Source organism: Arvicola amphibius, chromosome 12, assembly GCF_903992535.2.
Source record: "Arvicola amphibius chromosome 12, mArvAmp1.2, whole genome shotgun sequence".
Classification (NCBI taxonomy): Eukaryota; Metazoa; Chordata; class Mammalia; order Rodentia; family Cricetidae; genus Arvicola; species Arvicola amphibius.
In genome coordinates, this window is record NC_052058.2 from 33067519 (window position 1) to 33081130 (window position 13612).

The following is a 13612-nucleotide window of genomic DNA, read 5'->3' on the forward strand; positions in this document are numbered from 1 at the left end:
TTTGTCTACAAAGCATATTCTATACCCAGATAAAGGAGAAGCATGGACCTGTCAAACAGCGTGAAGGACTCTTGCTCAAGTGATCCTTATTCCACAGAAGTCCTTCCAGAAAGCGTATAAGGTGCCCCACAATATTACTAAACAGACCCAATCGCAGTTTAGACAGGACCAAACATCCAGACATGCAACCAGAACCAAAAGAAACCACTCATGGACTTTGATGTGTTATGTGTTATGTGTTATGGTTGTCCCACCACAACCGTCTTCTTAGCATTTTATTTTTAAAAGAAAAATGAAAGAATGTTGCTTATGGGCTTCATGCTTGGGGGCCCAGGCAGAGAGCCAACTTAGCCAGGGCAACAATGGGATTCCAGGGGAGGGGCTTACAGCGTGCTTTCTGCGGGCAGGTCAGAGTCCAAAGGCAAAGACTTTTGTGAGGGCGGGGCCAAGTAGGTTGCTTTGGTCTTTTCTGAGCCCTCCTCGGTAAACAAGGTTCCTGTGAGTCTGTCTGGGGGGCATGGGTAGATCTGCAAAGACTTGCTTAGGGCGAGCATGTGTTCAGCAAGTAACCTAGAAAGAACCCCAGATCCTTGGCTATGCCCATCCAAGTGAGGGGCAGCATGGCCTGGCAGTGTTATCCTGCTTGCCTCCACTGCAAGAGACAAGCAACAGCTGGAAGCAGGGATCCAATGTGGAATGCATTCACGGAGATTATGCAGCCCACGGAAATAAGCAGGGATGATTAAGTTTAGGGCTAGAGGGAAGCAGCCAGTGCCCAGCAGGAGGAAACCTATGCATCTAGAGGGCCATGGCTCAAGAAAGGCATTTATTTATTTGGCTTCTTCTTCTTCTTCTTCTTCTTCTTCTTCTTCTTCTTCTTCTTCTTCTTCTTCTTCTTCTTCTTCTTCTTCTTCCTCTTCCTCTTCCTCTTCCTCTTCCTCTTCCTTCTCCTCTTCCTCTTCTCCTCCTCCTCTTCCTCTTCTTCTCCTCCTCCTCCTCCTCCTTCTCCTCCTCCTTCTTCTTCTTCCCCTTTTCATATTTGGCTTCTTAATGTAAACATCTTCAAATGTTTTTACATGCTCGTGACTCATTTACCACATTTGAATGTATGTGGTCGGGCTAGGTGGCAGGCAGTTTGGCTCATTATTTGCAATGAATTCTGCAGTCAATGAAAGAAGTGGAATGTTTATGCGGTCAAATAATCCAAGACATCACCATTTATCAAAGTTTGGAAGGTTTCTTCTGACGGGCCTTCTCAGGGTTTGGGGCACATTTGTGCAGCAGTGTGTTGGGTGGACTATGGGTCTGGCTTCTAGGCTTGTGTCCAAGGAAACTGCTTTGCACAGAGCCTCATGGTGCACATACCATTGGATACACTTTAAGAATCTCTGCTTTAGATATTAAGCTCAGTTGCCATAGCAGTAACTCAGCAAGTTGGTTTCCATGGCTGTGTGTGCTTGCTAGTCACCTGAGAAGATTCAGACTCTCAGCTCAAAATGCATGTGTATTTGCTGTTTAGAAAAGATTAAAAAAGAAGAAGCCAGGCACGAGGCTTAAATCTGTGATCTCAGAATTTGGGAAGCCGAGGCAGGAGGACTACTATAAATTCAAGGGCAGGGCAGTCTGATTCAAGGGCAGTCTGGACTACACAGTGAAACCCTATCTACACACACACACACACACACACACACACACAATTCATTTCACTCAGAAAAGTCCTTTAGTTACTTATATTCACCGGACCAACAGCTAAAGCAGCCGCTGTTCTTGCTGATTTCAAACCTGGATGTTCCTGAACATAAATTTTTACAACAGAACATTTTAGCTGATTGTTTGTGTGAGAGAGTGTGTCTGAAGCAGTAGAAAAATTCCAATAATCTGAATGGAATCTGGTGAAGAGAGCCTCAAAACCTCCCCTAGTGCCCGAGACTGGTTTAGCAGCAACATCCTTGTGGCTTTAAAACCCAGTGCTGGGGTTCGTCCAGGGACCATCGGCTGGCTGAACTTGGCTGCAAGCCAAACTCAGGGCCATGGTGGTGTCCTCTGTATGAGTGGTTGCTGCAGAGGCGGAACTGGGCCCCAGGTGCTCCCAGAGAAATGAGTGGTCCTGCCCCAGTGTCTGTTCTACAGAACCTGTGTATGCCTGAGCAGAGGGCCGGGGTACTCACTCTGAACCCTAAGGTACCTGTCTGATGTCATTCTTTCTAAGCTACATCTATGTGTAAGGCTATGGGACATATTTATCTAGCTCCTCAGTCTTGCATGGTTGCCCCGGACCGGGGCTGGGAAAAGGAAATACCCCTGAGCCCGGCACTGAGTCGAAGTTGGATCCAGGCTGGGAAGCAGCCAGAGCAGAGGGCAGGCCCTGAGACCCTGCTGCTGCTTCATCTCCTGCTCTCTCTGGGGCTTTTGATCCTCACTCTTCCTGCTGGTCAGAAGGCCTCCCTGCTCCCAGAAACCCCCACTCCCTTCTCCTTTTGCCTCCATATGTCTTTAGAAGCCCAAGTCCCTTATCAAACACCACCACTGCCAGTCTTGTGTCCACTTGGTGCCCCGTGGGACCTAGCCATCATGCTGTCTTCATCCTAGCACCCACGGCCTGTCTGCTCTGCCTGCCTCCTTTTATGCCCACTTAACCCCCACACTCTTGGTAGCCTCTGCCCTTGCCGGACCAGTGAGCCATTCTGGTGCTCTGAGTGCCTGATGACCCCGGGCGCCTTCTGTCCGCCCTCATTGCTGGTGGCTGCACCTTTCACCTTTCATCTATGTGTATTTGGTTGGCCCCTTTGCCCGGTTTCACTCCGTCTGCTGTGGCTCCCCCTCCTTTCTGAGCTCTGTCTCTCCAGGACGCCGAGGACTGATGGAGACCCACGCCCTCCATCTCTCCTCTGTAGCATCCATCTCAACCAGCAGGTGCAGCCACTGCTTAGCTCGGCTCTCAGCTGGAGCCCTTCGTACCTTCCTGCCCCTCTGCAGAGATGCTGGCTCTCCACTGTCTTCTTCCCTTCTGAAACTGTGATCCAGTTTCCTGGATCACCTTCCTACTTGTCACCTGCACTGGCTTCCACGCTGGCCATCCCATGCCTGTTCTAGTCCCAGTCACATGCGTCCCTCCTCAGGCCTACCTCACAGTCTCTGTATACAGAAAAAGCTCAGCTTCTTTGTCCGGTGACATTTCTCTCCAGTGCCTGGCCAGCCTGTCCCCCGACACTGCCTAAGCCTCCTGGTCCTATACATTGTTCTGTATATCTATAGCCAGGCCCAGAGTGATTGAGCATGGCGGGGAGGGGGCTGCACCCACTGCTGTCTCTGAGCTTGCTGCTGTCTCTGAGCCCCTGGCCTATGGGCCCCATTTACTTCATTCTTCAGGGGAGGGGTTGCTCTGATTGGCTGCCGCCAGTGGCCATCTCTTGTCACCTCTGTAAAAGCACTGTACCTGTGTGTTTTGTGAACACTGGAAAGCAGGGTGTAGGAAGGCAGGGTGACACTTTGTCTCCCCACTGGTAGGGCCCAACGTGTGACTCTGGTCACCCAGCAAATCCCAGAGGCAGACAGTTTGAAAGAATCCAGCCCACACTGCCAATAGTGAATTCTAGGGATAGACATTGTGAGGCCAGTGGCTGGGGCAGCTTGCATTCAACTTAGCTTCAGAGGCCGTGGAACAGGATGTGGGTGGAGCACAGACTGTGACCGATGGCCAGGAGGTCAGCGCCCCCATGGTTCTGGTGGCGGCTTAGAGGACAAGGCCCCATAGCATCTCGCCTGTGGCTCAGGGTCTGTGCAGGTTCCACTGTATTTCTGAGAAATATCCTCCCTCAGTCACCTCTTCCCCATTCAAGTGTACCAGGCAGCAGCCTTGTGGGCTTCTTAAAACAGGAACTGGCCTCAGGTAGAGATTTAGTTCTATTTCCTAGCCAGGCCTGCCCTCCCCTCCCCGACCCAAGCTTCTCCATTGCCACCTACATTTCGGACATGCACGCCAATCTCAAGAGGCTTCAGAAATGTTTCAGGAAGCGCAGTGATTTTCTTAGTTCTTCTCTCTCCTGGCTACAGCTCAGGACTTCAGCGGGTGCATCTAAAAAGAGGAATAAGCAGGCTCTGGTGATCTCCCAGGCCCTGCAGCTTGAGCTCAGAACTGCTTTGATCTTAGCAATGGCGAGCAATAGGCCCGGTGCTTCCTTCCTTACGTAGAGCTGGCAGCAGTCTGGCTAGGATGCCAGTGCTAACATTCTGGTTGGGTCAGTAGCCCTCCTTTGGCCATGCTTAAAAGCAGGTCTCCTTACCCAGCACTCGGTCGAGGTCAACACTGCAGGCCTTCAGGTTGGTGAGGGGTGGGGGTTCTTGTCCCAGAAAGGAGCCATCCTTCTTAAGGATGCCTGATGTTCCTTTAAAAGCCTCCTAGAAACCTTCAGACTTTTGAGCTGCCTGTAAATCTACTCTCACATCCTGCTCGATCGTGGGTCCTTGTGTGGATAGAAGAGCCACCTCTGGGGACCTTGGGACCAAAGTAGGGAGCCTTCAGAGGAATCAACCCTATAAAATAACTCTCCATGGCACCCCTAACTCCATCCACTGGAGTTTATGTATTTTGTCAGGCAGGCTCTTTCACCATACACTCCGTCACTAAACCCTTCATCATCTCTATAGACCCCATCCATTAAAGTACACCACAGCTCAACAGTTAGAATGTGGTCATGGAATTGGGTGGCCATAACCCTAATTTAAACATTTTCAACACTCCCAGAACAAACTTCGTGCCCAGCTAGCCACTTCTAGTTCTGAGACAACTGTCCCTCACCCTGTCACACAGGATGGCTAAACTTCTTTACTGACACTGGGTTTTGGGAACTGACTTCTTTCTGATTGCTTTTTAAGGCTTTTTAGTTTTAAGTAGTTTCTTCGTTTCTTTTTATGGCAAATAACATTGCTTAGTATACATTCCTTAGTATACATTAGTATCAACTGTGGCAAGGTAGATATGTATAAGTTGTTTTGCTATTTATTTTCCATTCCTCTTACTTGTTTTCATTGTTGTTTGTTTGTTGTGTCTTATTTATGCATTACATTTATGCATTTATACATTATTCTTTGTTATACAGATACTTTCTAGTGTACTGTTTCCTTCTAGCATTTTATTTTAGTTATCTTAAAAGCTGTTACTGATACTAAAATTAGTCCCGTCTTCAAATTCTGATTCCTAGTCTTCACTTCAGTAGCATAAACTCTTTTGTACCATGTATCTCTTCTCCCTTCTCGGCCTTTGTGTCATTATTGTGGAATTAATTACATCTTTGTAATTACCACAGCTTTGTAGGCAATGCTTTGTGAAGTTACGTTTTTAGACAAAAATATACATTTAAAGTGTCTTTTTTATGTCTATTTATATGGGTGTTATTTCTTCAAGTGGGTGGGTGAACGTCTAATGCCTTCTTATTTCACAGAGATCTCAAATTATTATTTCTTATAGGACAGCTCTGCTGGGTAGGGAACTTGGAGTCCTTGTCCATCTGGGTCAGTCTTCATTTTCCCCTCATAATTCAAGAATGGTTTTCCTGGATATACAATTCTCAGTTGATGGCTTCCCAGTTTCTGTATTTTGGAATAGAATCCTACTTCTTCCAGGCTTTGCTGGTTTCCTGAGAAGACAGCGGCTAGCTTCACTAAGAATCGTGTGTGGCATCGCTTGCTTTTGTGTCTTTCAAGGTTCTCTGGATTCAGACTGCTTGCCTGTACATTTGTAGGATGTGAAGCCCAGTTTAGCATCCTTACAGTATCGGGATTCTTAGATCCATGCCTTTCAGCCAGTCTGGAAGATTTTGAATCATTCATTGTTTGTATCCTTTTTGCATCCCCCTTTGCGGTAACTCACGCAAAGTTACCCTTAATCATGTGCCATCAGGTTCTAAAGTTTTTTTGTTTGTTTTTCTCAATGTTTTAAAAATATTTCCCTCAGACTAGATATTTTCAGTTTCCCTCAGATCTGTTGTTGAGGTCTTATACTAAGTTATCATATTTTTTAATTAATTAATATATTTGTTATGTATACAATATTCTATCTGTGTGTATGTCTGCAGGCCAGAAGAGGGCACCAGACCTTATTACAGATGGTTGTGAGCCACCATGTGGTTGCTGGGAATTGAACTCAGGACCTTTGGAAGAGCAGGCAATGCTCTTAACCACTGAGCCATCTCTCCAGCCCAAGTTATCATATTTTTAAACCACAGAATTTCTATTTCTTTTTATAATTTACGTCTCTTTATCAATGTTATATAATTAGTGAGATACCAGTATACCCAATTCCCTCCCCCCCATTTTTTTTTTTCTTTTCTGTAGGCAGGGTCTCATTATGTAGCTCCAGTTGCTGGCCTTGAACTCACAGAGCTCTGCCTGTCTGCTGGGATTGAAGTTGTTTGGGGAGCCCAGTGGCATGGCCCTTACTTTGTTTTTTTGTATGTTCTTACTGTAATTTTTAACGAAAATTAGATACAGTGGCAGATCCACATCCTCGGCCTCGGAGTTTGCGATGCTTATCGGAGCCTCCACTCTTTGCTTGGGAAGAGACCCAGAGTCAGGAAGAGACAGGACCCTGGCCCTTCCCAGGCTCTCCTGTGCAAGGGCACACACGTGATCTTCAAGAGCTCCAGGAATAAGCAGCTCTCCATCGATATTTCTTTCCCCTGGATGGTCTTTTTTTTTCCACCACAGACCAAGCCTTTACCTTAATTTTAAAAAGCTACATATTTGTTTCGCTTTCTGCCTCTGTGCTTGTGCCTTCCACACAAGCACGAAAATTGACAAGTTTTTGGCTCCCCAATAAGGAAAGCCCGCTTGTTCCTGTCACAGACACACTTGGCGCACATGAAGCTACCCGAGGCCCTGCTGACATCCTTCTTTGTCTTAGACAATCTCATGAGGACTTTTGCTCTCACAGCGCGAACCCCTCGAAGTCTGTCTGGGCACACATCACATGACGATATTAGGTGTTTTCCCTGCCCTCTTGGTATAAAGGTAAACAATCGTGTTGCCAGGGGTTCAAGACAGCCTAGTTTTGTTAGAGGATGTATTGTAGGAAAGCCTACGATGGTATGTCAAATGCTGGACCATTCTGAGTGCCTCTAAGCACCATCCCCAGAATCTCCCTGGATGATCTTAGAACTTAAGAAATATACAACTTACTTTCTAGCTTTGGCTGAGATTGTTTGCCCATTTTGTACCACATCTCTAACGGGAAAGAATTGCTTCTGATTTGTTTTTCCAATTTATTTTTCAAGACAGGGTTTCTCTGTGTAGCCCTGGCTGTCCCGGAACTCACTCTGTAGACCAAGCTAGCCTCGAACTGAGAGATCCACCTTCCCCTGCCTCCTGAGGGCTGGGATTAGAGGTGTGCACCATCACTGCCCAGCACTTCTGAGTCTTCAGGACAAATGCCCTGAAAGCAGGGTAAAGCAGGAGTCAGGTTAAATGATGGTACTGCTGCCCTGTCAAGGGGAGTTCTTAGGGAACTCTGTCCAGGTCAGATGATGACAGTGCTTTGGGGACGGGGACTTTTCGAGAAGCTAATTCCTACCAAGGTTTGTGAGCAAGTCCTCTCTCCTCTGCGCAGGGTCTTGCCCCTCTTACTTAAGCTTTACTTGGAGGTGTCAAGGGTGTAGCAAGTCAAGGGCTTGGGCTCAAGGAGGTCGGGAACCACTGGAAGATCATGCAGCCAGCGATGGGACGGGCAGGGCTCTGGATCCAGCCTGCCAGCAGACATCATAATTCTCTGCGCCAAAGAGGAATAGCTTTGCCTGTAAGCAGAGGAGGTCCCAGAAGTCTCACGAAGTTCATTAAGATCCGAATTAGCATCTGTATAACTGTGGTGTTGGCCCCTGGAAGATGCCCAGTAATGGAAATGATTTTTACCCGACGTACCTTCACTTCCAGGATAGCCTTCATATCCCAGAGAGCACTGTGTGCCAGGCTCTGACCTAGCCACCTCATCCATAGGAAGTGACTCACTCCCTGTGAAACCCTGAAGTCCCTTCTTCGTTTCCCGCTAGAGATGAGGAAGCAGGTGCGGCCTCCCACGAGTGGCCAGCCAGGCATGGGTTCCCATCCAGCTGCTTGTTGTCCCCGACCCCCACCCCCCGTGTACCTGTCACTGTAGCTTGGACCAGCAGCGGTGTGGTCTAGAACATGGCGAACAGCATCCTGTGTCCTTTACTAGTGAAACCTGGAAACAGGGCTGGGTTGTCCCTGGTCATACTGGTTTGGAAGGCATTGCCAGTCAGGCAGAGACCATCCAGGTCTCCTTTGTGGCTCCAGCAGCCAGGTTCTTCTCTGCAAGTCTGTCGCCTGCGGGGCCTGTTTCGGATGGTTGCGGTGTTGAGCGGATGGTTGCGGTGTTGAGCGAAGCCAGTCCCCAGTCTGCACAAGCTGATGACTGGTTGGGACTCTATGGGCTGCTATGCTTCTGGCCCTTACCAGTCCAGGAGGACACTAGCAGCCGCAGCACCAACAGTGTGTAAGGTGTACAACTCAGAGTTGTTTCAGGGCTACGCAGACACAGTACCTTTACTCGGGGGCTCCATCAGGTTGTTAATAACTTTGACAGACTTGATTATTATCAGTGATGGCACAGTGGCCTCTACGATGTGGAACTTTTATAGGTTCAGAGTAGGTGGTACCTGTCCCCTGGCTGGTCAGCCTCTCATATTTTGGAGTTGGGGGTGGGTGACTGTAAAATAATTAAACTTAAAAAATTATCTAGTTTATTATTTTATGTGTATGCATATTTTGCCTGTATGTATGTATGTGCACCATGTGTGTGCCTGATGCCCATGGGGGGGCAGAGAGAATTGAGCCCATGCCTCTGCAAGAGTAACAAGTGCTTTCACCTCCGAGTCACCTCCATCCCCTTGAGAGAGGTCTGAACTTAGGCCAAAGCCTCCACTTTTCCTCTGGCGAAGTCTACCCTTGTCATCCCTTACAGGCTCCCCACGTCCTGCCAGCGGGACCGCCACAGCCTGAGGTGTGTAGACTCAGTGGTGTCACATGGAATTCCCGTGATGCCTGCCGGTCCTCAGCAGTTCAGGCATGTTTGGGGCATGCTTCAGGCATGGGAGATGAATGGTCTCACCTGGGAAGGAGCGAGGCTACATCTGCTGAGTGCTGGCTGTGCCTGAGTGCACATTGAGGCTCCTTCCTCAGCCTCCCTGGGCTGGGAAGGGCTCTGTGAAGGAGTGAGACTCCAAGGTTCCCAGGGGTGACTAACTGAACCCCAGCCTTGCAGATAGTCTTAGGAATGCAACCTGTGACTCTCCTGCCTGTTTCTAAGCATCTAGATCATTACTGTCTATCCAAGGCTCCAGAATAAGTTTCTGGAAAGATTGCGGTTTAAATAGCCTTTGTCTGCCTGGACAGTGGGTCTTTGAGTTTTTTTCTGGCTACCTAATAAAGCGTTGTCTGAGGAAATCTCCAGGCACTCTTCCTTCCAGTACCCCGCCCCCATTGTCGCGACCCACACAGACAGCTTCAGAGCCTGCAACCCTGGAGATCCAGAGAGGTGGCGCTGAAGGGATATTACCCAGACAGGGAGCCACACCTCCAATAAACTCCTGGGCAGCCACTGGGAGGACCGGGAAGTGTGGCTGGGTCACCCAGCATCCTCCTACTCCCTGTGAGGCCCTATTGTCCAGCTAGAGCTCCCTGCGGCTGCCCTGGTGGGGGACATTCATGAGCTGGGTTCTGAAGCCCATTCTGAGGGAGCGCTATTTGTAGAATCTTCTTAAAATACCACAACAGTGCCATTCACAGAGCGTCTGCCCAAGCATGAACTGTGAAGGCCAGAACAAAGCACCCCTGTGCCGGCATCCTCCAGGACCTCCGCCAGGGCACACACCCCCTATCCTGGGTGCTTTGAGGCCAAGGGAGCCACCGGAGTGGCGTGTCGTTCTGTTTAGGAAGAACTCTGGGTTCCCTTAGTGTTCTCAGAAGACACCTTATCCATCCCCTCATGCTCAGCCCTGAGTGACATCAGGCCTAAAATGTAGCTGGCACAAGTTACAGTGACAGGTGGCCAGGGACTCAGGAGGACAAAGCCCTTAGCCTCCAGCATCCAAGGCTCTGCCCTGGCTCCTGGCGCCTCGTGAGTGCCAGTGTCCAGTTTCATTATTAGACAGACAGTTAGTGGCCCCACCAGAGGCCTCTTCTCTGTCTCAGCGGCTCCACCAGAGTGCTTGTGCTTCTGGCCCTGACATCAGGCACTCACAAGGAGGTGCTCACCATCACCAGGCACGATATTAGCGAGTCTTGGGCTGATACAAGCTCAGCAGCGCTAATGGGTAGAGCCTTTCTATGCAAATAGACCGTGTGCTGGTCACTCCCAGATGGCTCAGGCTCCAGGTCTGCCCTCTTCCCGCTGCCTGCTAGAGCCTTCTCCACTCCTATAAGACCCTGATGTACATTAAGGCTGGAGCCCCAGGCCGTGTGACCATCTGTGCAGGTTACCTGATGTTTTTGTCCCTTCCAGGGGGTTCCTAAGTTGCACAGAAAACCACTTCTTTGGGAAGCTGGTTTAGGTCTCTGGAGGATAAGAACCTGAAGTGTGTGCAGGAGAGCAAGCGAGCCTCTCTCCGGCAAGCAGCCAAGACCACTGTAGCATCCTTGAGTAGTGTGTTTGTCTTTGGCAGGCCCCCGACTCAGCCCCAGTAATAGGTAGTCAGGAAGTACATGGGCTCTCCCTAGCTAGTGATGGGTTGTTGACACATACATGGCGACCCGAGGAGACACCCTGCCTGGCAGTGCTTGTCTGCTGGGGCAAGGAGCAGCAAGAGTTAGACAACAAGGATGTTGTGGTCAACAAGGATGGTTTGGGGATTCTCAACAGCAACAGCAACAAAAGCCTGCATCCCCATGAAAAGGAGCCCTAGCCTTTGCATCTCACACCCACCTAGAGAGCAGGCACACTTTCGACAGGCAAGTCCACACCGCTTGCTTGCTACATGTTTCTAGCGAGTCCTATCTCTGCCGCTGTTTCCCCATCAGTACGGTGGGATCCCTGATGCCTTGTCTCAGGGTTGCCATGGGAATCTGATGAGCCTTGTGATGAGTGTGTGTGGCTGAGCAGGACCTGTCCCTGGCCCGTCTTAGCCTTAAGTGCCTCATGAATTAATTAATGGGAGTTTCTGTGACTTCCCTCCATCTTGTCTCACGCCTCTTGAGGTCCCGCTCTCAGCTGGACCACGTATCATTCTGGTATCTTCAGAACAGCTACGTCCACAAGGTGGCTGTCCTATATGAGGATATGCAGAAGGCCACTCCTCGTGGCCATTTTGTGGTCAAAGAGCTGGCACGCCAAGGCACACTTTGAATAGTAGGTATCTGTTGGAAGTGGCGTACAGAAAGGTGTACCTTTCTGAGTTCTGGGCCCTTCTTTCTTCCCTTGGTGTCAGCTGTTACGTCTGTGATGGTCAGCATGCAGCCTGCATGTGTGATTGTGTGTGCATCTGTGTGCTAACCCTGGCTAATATAGCTAGCCAGCTTGCCCTGGGGATCCCTGACCTCTGCCTCCCAAGTTCTGGGGCTGCAGGGAGCCGCCATGCCCATCCAGCTTTTATGTGGGTTCTGGGGATCCGAACTCCAGTCCTCATGTTGCTTCCCAGGCACACTCGGTCCATTTTGATGATCTGGTCTAATCCAGCGTTTTCCAGGGAGCCGGTAAAGCCTGCACATCAAGAGAGTGTGTAACATGAGAGGAAGTGCACCCAGAAGCTCCCTGGACTCGACATATTGCCTGGTGTTTTTTTTCCTTCCCTCCCACTCATTGCTCCTCTATCCCCAACAACAGATAATTATAATTGGGGGAGCCACTTCTAGATAATATGGGGTTGCTGTGATATCTGTCCATGGAGGGCCAAGTGATTGACTCTGCTAGTCATGGCCTCACACTGAGGATGGCTAAGGTGGTTGGGATCGCCCCCAAGGCCAGTACCCAGCCCCGCCTATGACTGGGCCTGAGGAGGACAGGACTGAAGGGGTGGAGTTTTGCTCTCAACCCCCTGAGCCTTGCTGACGACCATTGGACAGACTGTCCTACTTTTGGAACAGCGTTAGCAGTTTCCTTTTGTAGAAAGCAGAAAGATAAGACCGCGTAAGACCATCGAGGATACCATTCATAGAGCCTGCAGTATAAATGGTTGCCTCTAGAGGGCGCTGTATTCATTTAGACTACAAGGTGAATGACAGCTTTTTGGAGTAGTGCTAGGGACTGGTACTCACTCGATAGTAGAATGTATTAAACCTACAAACTGCACTAGCATGGAGACTTCCTACTTGTCTTGTGTAGCTGGCCTACAGGCAGGAGAGAAGCTAGAGAAGCTATACAGAAACAGAACTATTTGGCTTGAAAATGAAGTGTGGGAAATGTGCCAGGTAAAGCCCCGGGGCCCCTCACAGCTGTGGGGATGGAATGCATCCTTCCTGAAACAGGGCTTTGGTGAGAGATGCGTGGTGGTGCTATCCAACCAGGGAGCAGTGTCTGTGTGCCCAGCCAGAGAGGGGCAGGACTGGAGTGACCTGTCTGCAGAGCCCCTCAGGCCCTGGCTGTGTAGCATGTTATCGTCCCTTGGGATTGTATCCACTGGACCCTCCTCTCCAGCTGGCTGAACTTCTTACAGGCCTTTGACTGCATCTCATCTCTTCCCCCTTGCAGCCTGCTTGGCCCACTCCTTTTGCACCTTGGGCTGGAAGCCGCTAAAGTCAGGTGCATGGAGTTTAGGCTTCAATTCCCTTCCCCCACCCCAGGTTTTCTGGAAGAAACTGGCTAGGCCAGCCAGTTCTTTTCCTCCAGGGGTCCAAGGTTTAGTGTTGTGGGACTGGGCTGGGGTCTGTGCTGGGGTCAGCTGTGTCATCATAATAAACGACGGGCCGGACATAATTTAAGTCCTTTGGTCCTGCACCTTCCCACTGGGTACTAAAGAACTGATGTCTGCTGCCTCCCTTTAATTTGGCTTCTTTTGTTTTTAAATTATTTTTATTGAGCTACATATTTTTCTCCACTCCCCTCCCTCCCCTTTTCCCCTTCTTCTTTTCCCCTCTGCCATGATCCCCACACTCCCAATTTACTCAGGAGATCTTGTCTTTTTCTACTTCCCATTTAGATTAGATCCATTTGTGTCTGTCTTAGGGTCCTCTTTGTTGTCTAGGTTCTCTGGGGTTGTGAATTGTGAGCTGGTTTTTCTTTGCTTTATGTCTAAAAGCCACTTATTATTGAGTACATGTTATATTTGTCTTTCTGGATCTGGGTTACCTCACTCAATATGATGTTTTCTGGATCCATCCATTTCCCAGGAAATTTCAAGATGTCATTAATTTTTTTCCACTGTGTAGTACTCCATTGTGTAAATGTACATCTTCTTTATCCACTCTTCGGTGGGAGGGGCATTTTTGGGTATATACCCAAAGCATGCTCAATCATACCACAAGGACATGTGCTCAACTATGTTCATAGCAGCCTTGTTTGTCATAGCCAGAACCTAGAAACAACCTAATTTGGCTTCTTAAGCAAGTTCTCTGTCTGCAGCCTGTGTGTTTATCATGGATGGTCTGCCGAGGACACCAGGTGGGGTCTTGC

The 13612-nt window shown here is 49.2% G+C and overlaps 1 protein-coding gene and 1 pseudogene across 1 annotated transcript in view; one reads left to right on the top strand and one right to left on the bottom strand.

The window, feature by feature from the left end:
- Positions 1-13612, top strand: part of Arhgap22 (Rho GTPase activating protein 22) — a 121097-nt gene that overhangs the window by 67547 nt on the left and 39938 nt on the right.
- On the bottom strand, positions 2797-7104 carry LOC119827650 (annotated as a pseudogene).